Source organism: Lissotriton helveticus, chromosome 11 (assembly GCF_964261635.1).
Source record: "Lissotriton helveticus chromosome 11, aLisHel1.1, whole genome shotgun sequence".
Lineage (NCBI taxonomy): Eukaryota > Metazoa > Chordata > Amphibia > Caudata > Salamandridae > Lissotriton > Lissotriton helveticus.
Genome location: NC_136072.1, coordinates 738,376,993 through 738,393,672, shown reverse-complemented (window position 1 = coordinate 738,393,672; position 16,680 = coordinate 738,376,993).

Sequence of the window (16,680 nt, the reverse complement as noted above, 5' to 3'; positions counted from 1 at the left end):
CAGGTTTCCTGATACCAAATAGCAAAGCAGTTTGCAATGACAGGGTGGAAGCCACGAGGCTCCCGCCCTGTCATTACAAATGGCAGTGTCCCGGGGGTGGGCACCCCGGGACACTGCAGGAGCTGACCCTGTAGGGTGGCAGTCCCCAGGGCCATCAAGGGCTCCAGGAGGGGGGCCGCACGGCCTCCCCTCACATCATTTGAAAAGCCCCGGGGGTGGTGGTCCCCGGGGTTTGGGGGTCCATAACGGACCCCCAAATTAACAACTTAGTGGACTGGGGAGGTGGCGGTCCCCGGAGCATGTGGGGGGGCTTAAGCCCCCCACACAGGTTTTCTTATTTTAAAAAAAAAGCCCTGGGGGTGGCAGTCCCAGAGGTTGCAGGGGAGGCTGTGAGCCTCCCACATACATTAGCAAAAAGTCCCCAACCCACTTCTGATGAAAGCCCAGGGGATGATGGTCCCCGGGGCTGGGGGGGCTATGAGCCCCCCACAATTTATAATAAAGCACTGGGGGGTGGCGTCCCCGCGGCTGAGAGGCCCCTCTGGACCCCCCATAAATATAATATAATGCCGCCAGGACTTGGACCACCCGGGAGCGAATTATAAATGAAGCACGGGAGCCCACGCTTTGTTTTTTTTTCAGCAGCGGGATGCGCGGATCCTACGCGCATCCCGTGATTTTTTAAAACAGAATTAAAAAATGTGGGGCTTGGGGGTCATTGTAGGACCCCCTGAGCAGGCCTATGGGGTCAGGGTGTGTCTACCCTGCCCCCTTTGCAACAACAGGTCGGTAGCTGTCTTACCTGCAGATGGTAAATGCGGAGCAGGCAGTGCGTGTTTTTAATTGAGAAACTGACTCTGTGAATCAGGAAAAAACTTTAAAAAAACTTTTTGTGAAAATGGTGAGAAGACAGCAACCCACGTGGGTATAAACTATTGGAACTTCCAGTCCCATGATGCAATACGAAGCTGTTCACCTGAGGGTGATAAATAAAGGGAAGACACTGGAGTTGGCTGTCTGTCATCATTTGGGCAGTTTGCTTTGGAAGAAGGGCGCATGGCCCAAAACGCGTCGGCGAAGACTGCAGAGTGTGATTCATGTGAACTGACTCTTGCAGCAAGTCAACCTACCTGTGAGTGCGTCTCTCCTAGGGGCAACCTCTTTCTTCACATTGATACCTCCGGTCCGGTCGTGAGCGAACCCCCGCAAGACAACCAGCTGGTCCGTTGCTGTCTTACTTGGATGGTGAATACGGAGCAGGTAGTGCTTGTTTCTAATTGAGAGACTGACTCTGTGAATCAGGAAAAAACTTTTCCAGAACTTTTTGTGAAAATGGTGAGAAGACAGCAACCCACGTGGGTATAAACTATTGGAACTTCCAGTCCCATGATGCAATGCGAAGCTGTTCACCTGAGTGTGATAAATAAAAGGAAGGTACTGGAGTTGGCTGTCTGTCATCATTTGGGCAGTTTGCTTTGGAAGAAGGGCGCCCGGCCCAAAATGCGTCAGCGAAGACTGCCGAGTGTGATTCATGTGAGCTGACTCTTGCAGCAATTCAACCTACCTGTGAGTGCGTCTCTCCTAGGGGCAACCTCTTTCTTCACATGAATACGGCCGGCTCGGTCGTGAGACGAACCCCCGCAAGACAACCGGCGGGTCCATTGCTGTCTTATTTGGATGGTGAATGCGGAGCAGGTAGTGCGTTTTTCTAATTGAGAGACTGACTCTGTGAATCAGGAAAAAACTTTTAAAGAACTTTTTGTGAAAATGGTGAGAAGACAGCAGCCCACGAGGGTATAAACTATTGGAACTTCCAGGCCCATGATGCAATGCGAAGCTGTTCACCTGAGCGTGATAAATAAAGGGAAGACACTGGAGTTGGCTGTCTATCATCATTTGGGCAGTTTGCTTTGGAAGAAGGGCGCATGGCCGAAATGCATCGGCTAAGACTGACGAGTGTGATTCATGTGAGCTGACTCTTGCAGCAATTCAACCTACCTGTGAGTGCTTCTCTCCTAGGGGCAACCTCTTTCTCACATATATATTCACTGAAAAAAACATAGGTTTCAGGCACGTTATAGTTACAAATTAGCATTAAAAAACCCATTGAAATTCACTGAAAAAACCATAGGTTTCAGGGACGTTATAGTTAGTTGGACATTTCACTCATACAAAACCATTGAAACATTGTTGACCATTGATGTCATCAGTAACGTCATTTGAGATGTCATCAGTGATGTCAGTGACAATGTCATGAATGATGTAATATGTGACGTTATCAGCAGTGCATTGCAGGGGCGCAAGTTATAGTTAGCTCAACTAACTATAACAGCGGAATTTCAATGGTTTTGTATGAGTGAAATGTCCAACTAACTATAACATCCCTGAAACCTATGTTTTTTTCAGTGAATTTCAATGTTTTTTTAAATGCTAATTTGTAACTATAATGTCCTTGAAGCCTATGTTTTTCAGTGAATTTCAATGGGTTTTTTAAATGCTAATTTCTAATTATAATCTTCTTTAAACCTATGGTTTTTTCAGTGATTTTAAATTATCACTCCATTCTTAACCTAGTAAAAACAGCCGAGATCCCCAGTTTTTTAGCAATAGCTTCCACATAAAAAAATGTGCCACTAATGAGAGCAACAACTAACGGTAATAATATGCAAAGTAGACGTTCCCGTGCAAAAATAAAACAAAAACACCACTTCCCGATATTTTCAACAAGCAGCCAAATCTGGGGTGCGATACAAAAACAGGCAATAAGCCGCATTAGCAGTAGGAATCTAACATTTGCCATTAACTGGTGTAAACCAGGGAAACTACTTACAATGTGAAAGGAAGCCCAGCCCAGAATCACATTTGAAGACCAACATATGTCATGGAGCTACTGATCATGCAGCTCAGACAACCATGAAGGCCACAACACCCACTGCCACCAGCCTCAGGACGTCCTCCCCGGACCACCCCCCTCCCTATTACCACAGTGGCAGCGCAGAATGGGCCAGCGGACCTTCCAAAAACAGCATGGTCCCTCAGCCACACAGTAGCTGAATGTTGGCAGATATGGCAACCAAGTATGTGTGAATTACGCAACTCACCCATCAATAATAATAATCAAGAGGGGGGGGGCCTGGATTTCTGTATAAGTTTGGGGCTCCCAGGTTCTTCAAGAAAGTCTGCTTAAAGGTGATTAGATCGGCACTTAATACTTGGCATGCTCTCAAAGCAAGGTGGGGGATAAAATATTATTCTGACTTTGCCCCAATCTGGGACTCCCCGGGACTTCCTGCTTGTTTGAAAGATAGCTTGGCTGTTCCAATCGAGCACGCAGGAACTCTGATATGGTCTGATTTAATTTTTTCAAACAGAGTTCACCCCTGGGAGGTTCTAAAAGCAAAGATTGGGGATTCTTTTTCCCGATTTAAGCTTATACAACTTTGCTCATGGTATGCGGCAGAGAAGGCAAACATAGGCGTGAATTGGGAGGTGGAATATAAGCTCCAAAACCCAGCTCCCATTAAAAAGGAAGTTGGGATATGGTATAGGGGCCTACTTGATAGGGAGGATATTGAGCTTCCTTCACCACACCTAGGGGCCTATTAGGATGGTGGACGCAAACGGGTTCCGTCCGCCATGGTCGCGGCAAAAATACTCCCGACAGCTCCGCGGATAAACCACCGGTGCGATTAGGATATTTATGTCAACACGCACCGACCGCGGCGGATGGATCACACCAAAGACCGCCGCAAGCAAACGGAACCACTGAACCACCGTCCACCGCGGACGCAAAGGCCGCGGAAACAGGCTCAACCGCTGCCATACTTTCGGAGGTTCCGGACGCACGATTAGGATAACCCCGCCATCCCTACGGAACTCACCAACTTCCACGACCGCCGCGGAAAATCAGCATCGACGAACAGAGCTTGGCTGCGGAAGGACCAAACGAACATCACCCCTGCAAACAAACTGAAGGAAGCAAAAATGGCGGACCGTAGTAAATAGGAAAAAAAAATTAACAGAAGACACACCCACCTGGAACAACCACGTCCAACAACTACACGATCCAATGACACCCCCCAGCCTTAACAAGAGCACCCAAGTCAACACACCCACAAAACACCTGACCGCCATAAACCATTGGGACACAACCACCACACAGAGTATAAAAGGAATCCCTCCCATTACCCCAATCCTTTGCATCACAGCATAGCTGGAACAAAGAGGCAGAACATCAGAAACAACAGAGACACACAAACACACATACAACCTGCACACCAACACACCCACCACACCAACCCTCACAGCACCATCCCTACATACCACACACCTGCACACCCCACACCACCAACACCTTGCACATCACACACCATGGCACCCAAGAAAAACCCAAAGTTCACATAGAGTGAGTTGAAGGTCATGGTGGATGAAATCATTCGTGTTGAACCACATTTGTTTGGTACCCTAGTCCAGCAGACCAACTTGGCAACTAAAACCACCATGTGGGACAGGATAGTGACCAGAGTCAATGCTTCAGGGACCGTGCCACGCACCAAACACGACATCCAGAGGTGGTGGCACGACCTCAAGACAAGGGTAAAGGGCATCAGGGCCAAGAACCACCTGTGGGCACACCACACTGGCATCTGCAGTCCCCCGGATCCCATACCATTTACCGAATGGGAGGAGAAGGTGCTTGGCATACTGCACCCTGAGAGCCTGGAAGGAATAGAAGAGGGACTTGAGGCTGGTAAGTACATATCAATGACCACTATCACACTGTCATATTCTGCCTTGCACAACTGCTAAGACACATCTCCCAGGCTCCAATCCATGCATGTGAATCACACAGTCACCCAAATGTGAAGGCCAGGGCTCAAATGCACCCACCATGATCAACCACAAATGTTGCCTCCTACCTTCCCATGCTCGCATGTGGTCAAGCAGCGAACACTACAACTCCCAACAGGCCCACATGTCTCCTGGGAGGGTGGGGGTGGGGGTGTTGAGAGTCCAGCACTACAACTCCCAACAGGCCCACATGTCTCCTGGGAGGGTGGGGGTCCAGCACTACAACTCCCAACAGGCCCACATGTCTCCTGGGAGGGTGGGGGTGTGTGGGGGTGTCCTGCACTACAACTCCCAACAGGCCCACATGTCTTCTGGGAGGGTGGCGGTGGGGTGGTGAGAGTCCAGCACTACAACTCCCAACAGGCCCACATGTCTCCTGGGAGGGCGGGGGTGTGTGGGGGTGTCCTGCACTACAACTCCCAACAGGCCCACATGTCTCCTGGGAGGGTGGGGGTGTGTGGGGGGGTCCAGCACTACAACTCCCAACAGGCTCATTTGTCTCCTGGGAGGGTGGGGGTGGTGAGAGTCCAGCACTACAACTCCCAACAGGCCCACATGTCTCCTGGGAGGGTGGGGGTGGGTGTGGGGGTCCAACACTACAACCCCCAACAGGCCCACATGTCTCCTGGGAGGGTGGGGGTGGGGGTGGTGAGAGTCCAGCACTACAACTCCCAACAGGCCCACATGTCTCCTGGGAGGGCAGGGGTGGGGGTGGGAGTGGTGAGAGTCCAGCACTACAACTCCCAACAGGCCCACATGTCTCCTGGGAGGGTGGGGGTGGGGGTCCAGCACTACAACTCCCAACAGGCCCACATGTCTCCTGGGAGGGTGGGGGTGGGGGTAGGGGTGGTGGAAGTCTAGCACTACAACTCCCAACAGGCCCACATGTCTCCTGGGAGGGTGGGGGTGTCCAGCACTACAACTCCCAACAGGCCCACATGTCCCCTGGGAGGGTGGGGGTGGGGGTAGGGGAGGTGAGAGTCCAGCACTACAACTCCCAACAGGCCCACATGTCTCCTGGGAGGGTGGGGGTGGTGAGAGTCCAACACTACAACTCCCAATAGGCTCACATGTCTCCTGGGAGGGTGGAGGTGTGTGGGGGTGTCCAGCACTACAACTCCCAACAGGCCCACTTGTCTCCTGGGAGGGTGGGGGTGGGGGTGGGGGTGGTGAGAGACCAGCACTACAACTCCCAACAGGCCCACATGTCTCCTGGGAGGGTGGGGGTGTGTGGGGGGGTCCAGCACTACAACTCCCAACAGGCCCACATGTCTCCTGGGAGGGTGGGGGGGTGTGGGGGTGTCCTGCACTACAACTCCCAACAGGCCCACATGTCCCATCCCAGTGCAAGATGTAGTCCGCCCACCATTTGGTGATCAGTGCATCTCCCCCTTCAAACTTACAGGTAGGTAGCCATTTGCACAGGGGCACCATCCAATAGCAGGACAGGAACACACATAGCCAAGTATTGTCTCCCCACCTCCACACCACCAAAATGTCCACTCATGTGTGCCACACCAATATGATGACACCAACAACCATGTCCCGATTCCATGGAGATTTGAAATGTAACTACTAGAAACCTGTCATGTCCACAGCATTGATTCTTACATTCTTGTCCCTCAGGTGATCAAGACTTGACACGCCAAAACACCAACCGGCAGCACCAGTCGCCCCCCTCACAGCCAGGTCTCTCCGAAGAGGATTCCCAGTACACATCGGGTGCAGAGGACGATGCTGGGCCAAGCACACTTCTAGGGCCATCAGGCTCCCAGGACCTCCCAGCCTCCACCACCTTGGCCAGTGGTACTACACAAACAACTGCCACTGTGAGAAGTGCAGCTACCACCACCAGCAGCACCACCACCACCAACACCCCTGCCAGTGCCACCCCGCCTGAACCATCGGATGATGATGGGCCATCAATCAATCAATCAATCAATCACAGACATTTATATAGCGCACTACTCACCCGGAGGGTCTCAGGCAAGCAGGGAGAGTGGACGTGGGAGGACACAGGTGAGGCCACAGCTCACCAACAGGAGTGGAGGTGTAAGGGGAGGTCGGGGGCAAGACCCAGCCCATCCTGGGAACGAGACCCTGGAAGCCATTGCCAGAGTGAATGCCTCCTACCTGCGGCCGCATGCACAGGCTGATCGGGCACATCAAGATTCGCAACAGACCTGCCAGCTGTTGAGGTCCATTGACACCCGTATGGGTCAAATTGTGGACCTCATGGGGCAGCAAACTTCACTTTGGAGGGAGTGGTTATCCCGCGCCACACCACCTCCCCCTCCCCCAAGTGCCCAGCGGGACAGGTCACCAACACCACCGCCACCCTCACCTGAGGCCCCTGACAGGGAGGTGGAACCTGAACAACCTGCCCCCAAAGCTGGGTCTGCTCCGGCTCCAAGACGCAGGGGCCGTCCGAGGCTGGACCCTGCACAGAGCAGTGGCAATGCCCCATCCACCCGCCCGAAGAGGGGCCGAAAATGACTTCACCCTTCCTTGAGCCTGGCATTGACCCTGAAAACTATCTTGTCCCACATTGCCAAGCATTGTCACACGTCTGTTGGACTAGGTGTACATCACACAATGTGGTGTCCCCATCGGTGTTTTCATCTGACATGACTTTCAACTCACTCTTCCCCACCACCACCTTTTTGTAAATATGCACAAACACTTATCCACACCCTGTAAAAAATATTCACTGTAATGCTCAATGCTGTGTGATCTCCATGTTTATATACAGGTATGTCTCAGATTTTGTCATCAGCAGGTGCAGGGATCAATGTTGTCTTGAATTCTGGCTCGGTGTGAGTGACCTAGGGACAAATAGAGAACAACAAGCACAGGTCAGGAAACTGAATCACAACCATCACAAAAGAACGTACAGCAACATCCCACAAACCACAATCATCACAAAGTAAGCGGAACCCAGGACACACATCAGGGAGCATTGCTCGTAACCATGACCCACACCCATGTGCAAACATAACATAACAGGCAGCATTCATACACCACATCCAACCATCTCCAGCAGACATACGTCACGCATTGAACAGCAGCACAAGAGGTAGTTAGTCACATTCAAAGAAAGTAGCGAGCAATGAGCTCACGCCTCTGGTCCACACCTTCTTCCTCCCCACTATCCTCATCACTGGACATGGGTGCGATGGGAGGCGGAGCAACCTGTTGGCCTGCAGGGTCCATGATCAGTTCAATATTGTTGCGTAAGGCCAGGTTGTGGAGCATGCAGCAAGCAATCACTATTCTGCATACTTTGCCGGGTGAGTATGGCAGGGCCCGTCCGGTTTTATCCAGGCAGCGAAACCTAGACTTCAGCAGTCCAAATGTATGTTCCACCACCCGACGTGTCTTCCCATGGGCCTCATTATAGCGCATTTCCCCTGGGGTAGTAGGATTCCGTAGGGGGCTTAGCAGCAACGGCCGGTTCGGGTACGCAGAGTCGCCTAGGTGGGGGGATGACAGACACATACAGCATGGCACACATACAACACAGTAGTGATCACAGTACACTCACCTACAAGCCACGCACGTTCTTGATGTTCTTGACGCAGATTGGCCATCAGTTGGGGGACAATGCTGCTCCGCAGGATGTGGGAGTCATGTGCGGACCCGGGAAATATGGCACTCACATGGGAGATGATGTTGTCAGCCAGGCACACCACTTGCACGTTGATCGAATGGTAGTGCTTCCGATTGCGATATACGGGTTCACGTGCCTGGGGTGGAATGAGACCAATATGTGTGCCATCAATTGCACCCACTATGTGTGGAATCTGGGCCAGGGCATAGAAGTCCCCTTTGACTGCAGCCAACTCTGCCGGCTGTGGTAAATGGATGTAATCATCCTTGTAATGCATCATGGCATTCAGAACATCCCGCAGTACCATGCTGAACATGGATTGTGACATCCCCCCGGCATGACCAACTGTGTACTGGAAAGTGCCTGTTGCGAAGAAGTGTAGTGCGGCCATCACCTTTGCTGTGGGTGTAATAGCTCCTGGATATGTCCTGCGTGGATGCAGATGAGGTGCCAATTGGGCTACAAGCTCCTGCAATCTACGTCGGTCAAGCCGGAATTTGCAGATCACCTCCTCGTTAACCATGTCCTCCAGCACAGTGTAGGGTCGATGCACATTTGGAGACCTCCTGTGTGGGAACAGATGGGAGCAGATGTCAATTGACCTACACCGCATAGCTGTTCCACACTATCACATCTTGACCAACACAATACAAATAATACATGTTGCAGGCATTGATTGTATGTGTGACGTGACCGAAATCTAAGGCAGTACAGCTAACTACACACACAATGTTCACCCACAAACAACATCCTGTGTGCAAACATGTACAATGTAACGTGCACACATGTTGAAAGGACAGCCAACATCACATGACTGAGGGCACAAGTGTGGACAAGTGTCCCCACAGATACACATGGACGTGCACACACAACACAAACATGGAACACACCCTCCTTGTCTTCATGCATCCATGACCCCACCTACAATGCTGGACATCCTCACATGACATGCATGGGCACACAACAGGCAACACACATACGCATAAACAGAATGCATGTATATCCCCATCATTGCTACTTGCAAACACAAACACACTCACAACAGCTTCTGAATGTGGGTACACAGCCTTGAAATGTCCAGCTAACTATAACACCCCTAAAACCTATCTTTTTTTCAGTGAATTTCAAAGGATTTTTAAATGCTAATTCCTAACTATAACATATCTGAAACCCATGTTTTTTTCAGTCAATTTCAAAGGTTTTGTAAATGACAATTTTTAAATGTATTAATTGTTATATTTATTTTCTTGATGCTGATTTACTACATTTCTTTAAACTATTTATTTTTATACATTTTATTTTTTAAATTACATTATAATTACATTATACATTACATTACAAAATATAATTTCTCAGAATGAACTACTTTAGTTTAAATACTTTGCAATTAGGCAATAGACTTTTAAGTACATTAGTTACAGTTGTTGCAATGGGCAACTCAATTTCAAACACAATGCAACATTGAGCTCAATGTGAATTTCTAGTTAAATGCAATTAGTTACTTTATGGATTACTTTTCTAACCACAGGACTGGATCCTAGATTCAGTCCTGGGACATCTCCTGTAAACAGTAGAATAAAAGCGTTTTGCTTACAGTAGTGATTTTTAAGGAATATTATTGTATTTTAAAAGTTGACTCTTGGAAACCTTTTTACATAGAATCACCAAGTTTTCCTACGGGAGGAAATTCACTTAGCAGGTAAGTAGTGTTATCGTTACTTTTTCTTACTCAGTGGTGGATCCTGGATCCAGCACTGGTGCATCTCCTGTAAACAGTTGAAAGAATGAGTTTAAGTCATACAGGCGATTTTTTAGTAACATTTTTAGTTTGTGATAAATAGACACTTAGAAACTTTTCTGGTGAAAACCAGACAATGGTTTCCTACTGAAGGAAATACAAGTCGCTGGTAAGTACGGTTAAAATTACTTTTCAGGGTCAGTGCTGGGATAAAAGATGCAGCACTGGGTTCTCTCCTGATAACAGGTGAGTAAATCGGAATTCATTGTTCGGATGATTTTAGGTGAATATTTAAAAGTTCCAAAACTCCACACTTAGAAGAATTTCCAAGTGAAACCAGTCAATGTTAGCCTATGGAAGGAAATTCAAGTTACTGGTAAGTATGGTTAGAATTACTTTTCAGGATCAATACTGGGCTCAAAGATGCAGCACTGAGGTCTCTCCGGATAACAGGTGAGCAAATAGGAATCCGTAGTACATCCAGTAAGCGCCACAGAGCAACATAGCAGAGAGATGTAAAAAGGGGCATGGCCTGCACCACCTCTCTGCAATTCAGCACAGTGGCGCTTCCTGGAAGCACCCGGTGCGCTACTGGGCCCCCATGCTCCTTCAGGTTTGAAGTGGAATTTTTCCCCGACTTAAAACGCGCCACACGGTGTGTTTGCACACATCATGTCAGGGCCCGTCCCCTCCCCTCACCACTGTGTAAACGCGCCCTGTCACCGTTCTAAATTGAGAGATTAAGTCCCCGTTGCAGAGAGTTGTAAAAAGGGGCATGGCCTCTGAACACCTGTCTACAACGCAGCTCCCTGGCGCATGCTGGGGATACCTGTTGGGCTATTTGGCCCTCAGGGACCCTCAGTATTGAAAGAAAATTAATTCCCCAACTTAAAATGCGTCACCGGGCGCGTTTGCACAGTGGTGAAGGAAGGGGGCTTGGCCTGAGGTGATATGTGTGCAAACACACCCTGTGGCGCATTTTAAGAATTAATTCCTCCTCAATCCTGTGTGTCCCTGGGGGCCAACTAGCCCACCAGGTACCTCCAGTATGCGCCAGTAGGCTGCGTTACAGAGAGGTGTTCAGAGGCCATGCCCCTTTTTACAACACTCTACAACACAGCTCCGTGGCACTTTCTGGAGGTACCTGGTGGGCTAGTTGGCCCCCAGGGATCCTCAGTTTTGACAAGGAATTAATTCCCCAACTTAAACCGCACCACAGGGCGCGTTTGCACACATGTGAACTCAGGCCACGCTCCCTCACTTCACCACTGAGCAAACACGCCCCGTGGAATGTTTTAAGTTGGGGGATTAACTCCCCTTGAATACTGAGGGTCCCTGGGGTGCACCTAGCCCACCAGCGACCTCCAGTAAGCGCCACAAAGCTGCGTTGCAGAGAGGTGTAAAAAGGGGTGTGGCCTCAGAACACCTCTCTGCAACGCAGCTCCCTGGTGCATACTGGAGGTACCTGGTGGGCTAGTTGCCCCCCAGGGACCCCTAGTATTCAAGGGGAATTTGTTCCACCACTGCAAATGTGCCAAGGGTGCATTTGCAGAGTGGTGCAATGAGGGGGCGTGGCCTCTGTCTGCGATCCCGTTTTTTTTTCTTTTTTTTAAGAAGGGGGGGCTGGGTAGCCCCTCTTCTTTTTTTGGCCCTAGGGACCCCATCCCCCAGGGCCTGTCCCCAATTTTTTTTGTAAATAAACCATTGGGAAGGGGCCGCTTGGCCCCCCTCCTGAGGTCATAATCTTCCCCGGGGACCCCATCCCCTGGGGCATGGGCCTTTATTTAATTTTTTTTATTTGGAGGGGGGCTGCCTTGCCCCCCTCCTGTGGCCACTTATGGCCCGGGGCCCCCTCCCCCGGGGCCGGCCCTTTTTAAAAAAAATCATTTTGGGGAGGGGCCCCCTACCGGGCCACTATTAGCCCTGGGGATCCCATCCCCCGGGGCTGGCCCACTCTGTTGAGGACCATGGGGGGGTCCCCAATCCCCCCACGGTCCCAGCTGGTTCCCCACATCCTGCGGAAGCCGGCATTGCTTTTCCACCTGGGGAGCAGCTAACGTGCTGCTCCCCATGTGGAAAAGCAATCTGCTTTGCTATTTGGAAGAGAGAGCAGGTTTCCTGATACCAAATAGCAAAGCAGTTTGCAATGACAGGGTGGAAGCCACGAGGCTCCCGCCCTGTCATTACAAATGGCAGTGTCCCGGGGGTGGGCACCCCGGGACACTGCAGGAGCTGACCCTGTAGGGTGGCAGTCCCCAGGGCCATCAAGGGCTCCAGGAGGGGGGCCGCACGGCCTCCCCTCCCATCATTTGAAAAGCCCCGGGGGTGGTGGTCCCCGGGGTTTGGGGGTCCATAACGGACCCCCAAATTAACAACTTAGTGGACTGGGGAGGTGGCGGTCCCCGGAGCATGTGGGGGGGCTTAAGCCCCCCACACAGGTTTTCTTATTTTAAAAAAAAGCCCTGGGGGTGGCAGTCCCAGAGGTTGCAGGGGAGGCTGTGAGCCTCCCACATACATTAGCAAAAAGTCCCCAACCCACTTCTGATGAAAGCCCAGGGGATGATGGTCCCCGGGGCTGGGGGGGCTATGAGCCCCCCACAATTTATAATAAAGCACTGGGGGGTGGCGTCCCCGCGGCTGAGAGGCCCCTCTGGACCCCCCATAAATATAATATAATGCCGCCAGGACTTGGACCACCCGGGAGCGAATTATAAATGAAGCACGGGAGCCCACGCTTTGGTTTTTTTTCAGCAGCGGGATGCGCGGATCCTACGCGCATCCCGTGATTTTTTAAAACAGAATTAAAAAATGTGGGGCTTGGGGGTCATTGTAGGACCCCCTGAGCAGGCCTATGGGGTCAGGGTGTGTCTACCCTGCCCCCTTTGCAACAACAGGTCGGTAGCTGTCTTACCTGCAGATGGTAAATGCGGAGCAGGCAGTGCGTGTTTTTAATTGAGAAACTGACTCTGTGAATCAGGAAAAAACGTAAAAAAAACTTTTTGTGAAAATGGTGAGAAGACAGCAACCCACGTGGGTATAAACTATTGGAACTTCCAGTCCCATGATGCAATACGAAGCTGTTCACCTGAGGGTGATAAATAAAGGGAAGACACTGGAGTTGGCTGTCTGTCATCATTTGGGCAGTTCGCTTTGGAAGAAGGGCGCATGGCCCAAAACGCGTCGGCGAAGACTGCAGAGTGTGATTCATGTGAACTGACTCTTGCAGCAAGTCAACCTACCTGTGAGTGCGTCTCTCCTAGGGGCAACCTCTTTCTTCACATTGATACCTCCGGTCCGGTCGTGAGCGAACCCCCGCAAGACAACCAGCTGGTCCGTTGCTGTCTTACTTGGATGGTGAATACGGAGCAGGTAGTGCTTGTTTCTAATTGAGAGACTGACTCTGTGAATCAGGAAAAAACTTTTCCAGAACTTTTTGTGAAAATGGTGAGAAGACAGCAACCCACGTGGGTATAAACTATTGGAACTTCCAGTCCCATGATGCAATGCGAAGCTGTTCACCTGAGTGTGATAAATAAAAGGAAGGTACTGGAGTTGGCTGTCTGTCATCATTTGGGCAGTTTGCTTTGGAAGAAGGGCGCCCGGCCCAAAATGCGTCAGCGAAGACTGCCGAGTGTGATTCATGTGAGCTGACTCTTGCAGCAATTCAACCTACCTGTGAGTGCGTCTCTCCTAGGGGCAACCTCTTTCTTCACATGAATACGGCCGGCTCGGTCGTGAGACGAACCCCCGCAAGACAACCGGCGGGTCCATTGCTGTCTTATTTGGATGGTGAATGCGGAGCAGGTAGTGCGTTTTTCTAATTGAGAGACTGACTCTGTGAATCAGGAAAAAACTTTTAAAGAACTTTTTGTGAAAATGGTGAGAAGACAGCAGCCCACGAGGGTATAAACTATTGGAACTTCCAGGCCCATGATGCAATGCGAAGCTGTTCACCTGAGCGTGATAAATAAAGGGAAGACACTGGAGTTGGCTGTCTGTCATCATTTGGGCAGTTTGCTTTGGAAGAAGGGCACATGGCCGAAATGCATCGGCTAAGACTGACGAGTGTGATTCATGTGAGCTGACTCTTGCAGCAATTCAACCTACCTGTGAGTGCTTCTCTCCTAGGGGCAACCTCTTTCTCACATATATATTCACTGAAAAAAACATAGGTTTCAGGCACGTTATAGTTACAAATTAGCATTAAAAAACCCATTGAAATTCACTGAAAAAACCATAGGTTTCAGGGACGTTATAGTTAGTTGGACATTTCACTCATACAAAACCATTGAAACATTGTTGACCATTGATGTCATCAGTAACGTCATTTGAGATGTCATCAGTGATGTCAGTGACAATGTCATGAATGATGTAATATGTGACGTTATCAGCAGTGCATTGCAGGGGCGCAAGTTATAGTTAGCTCAACTAACTATAACAGCGGAATTTCAATGGTTTTGTATGAGTGAAATGTCCAACTAACTATAACATCCCTGAAACCTATGTTTTTTTCAGTGAATTTCAATGTTTTTTTAAATGCTAATTTGTAACTATAATGTCCTTGAAGCCTATGTTTTTCAGTGAATTTCAATGGGTTTTTTAAATGCTAATTTCTAATTATAATCTTCTTTAAACCTATGGTTTTTTCAGTGATTTTAAATTATCACTCCATTCTTAACCTAGTAAAAACAGCCGAGATCCCCAGTTTTTTAGCAATAGCTTCCACATAAAAAAATGTGCCACTAATGAGAGCAACAACTAACGGTAATAATATGCAAAGTAGACGTTCCCGTGCAAAAATAAAACAAAAACACCACTTCCCGATATTTTCAACAAGCAGCCAAATCTGGGGTGCGATACAAAAACAGGCAATAAGCAGCATTAGCAGTAGGAATCTAACATTTGCCATTAACTGGTGTAAACCAGGGAAACTACTTACAATGTGAAAGGAAGCCCAGCCCAGAATCACATTTGAAGACCAACATATGTCATGGAGCTACTGATCATGCAGCTCAGACAACCATGAAGGCCACAACACCCACTGCCACCAGCCTCAGGACGTCCTCCCCGGACCACCCCCCTCCCTATTACCACAGTGGCAGCGCAGAATGGGCCAGCGGACCTTCCAAAAACAGCATGGTCCCTCAGCCACACAGTAGCTGAATGTTGGCAGATATGGCAACCAAGTATGTGTGAATTACGCAACTCACCCATCAATAATAATAATCAAGAAGGGGGGGGCCTGGATTTCTGTATAAGTTTGGGGCTCCCAGGTTCTTCAAGAAAGTCTGCTTAAAGGTGATTAGATCGGCACTTAATACTTGGCATGCTCTCAAAGCAAGGTGGGGGATAAAATATTATTCTGACTTTGCCCCAATCTGGGACTCCCCGGGACTTCCTGCTTGTTTGAAAGATAGCTTGGCTGTTCCAATCGAGCACGCAGGAACTCTGATATGGTCTGATTTAATTTTTTCAAACAGAGTTCACCCCTGGGAGGTTCTAAAAGCAAAGATTGGGGATTCTTTTTCCCGATTTAAGCTTATACAACTTTGCTCATGGTATGCGGCAGAGAAGGCAAACATAGGCGTGAATTGGGAGGTGGAATATAAGCTCCAAAACCCAGCTCCCATTAAAAAGGAAGTTGGGATATGGTATAGGGGCCTACTTGATAGGGAGGATATTGAGCTTCCTTCACCACACCTAGGGGCCTATTAGGATGGTGGACGCAAACGGGTTCCGTCCGCCATGGTCGCGGCAAAAATACTCCCGACAGCTCCGCGGATAAACCACCGGTGCGATTAGGATATTTATGTCAACACGCACCGACCGCGGCGGATGGATCACACCAAAGACCGCCGCAAGCAAACGGAACCACTGAACCACCGTCCACCGCGGACGCAAAGGCCGCGGAAACAGGCTCAACCGCTGCCATACTTTCGGAGGTTCCGGACGCACGATTAGGATAACCCCGCCATCCCTACGGAACTCACCAACTTCCACGACCGCCGTGGAAAATCAGCATCGACGAACAGAGCTTGGCTGCGGAAGGACCAAACAAACATCACCCCTGCAAACAAACCGAAGGAAGCAAAAATGGCGGACGGTAGTAAATAGGAAAAAAAAATTAACAGAAGACACACCCACCAGGAACAACCACGTCCAACAACTACATGATCCAATGACACCCCCCAGCCTTAACAAGGGCACCCAAGTTAACACACCCACAAAACACCTGACCGCCATAAACCATTGAGACACAACCACCACACAGAGTATAAAAGGAATCCCTCCCATTACCCCAATCCTTTGCATCACAGCACAGCTGGAACAAAGAGGCAGAACATCAGAAACAACAGAGACACACAAACACACACACAACCTGCACACCAACACACCCACCACACCAACCCTCACAGCACCATCCCTACGTACCACACACCTGCACACCCCACACCACCAACACCTTGCACATCACACACCA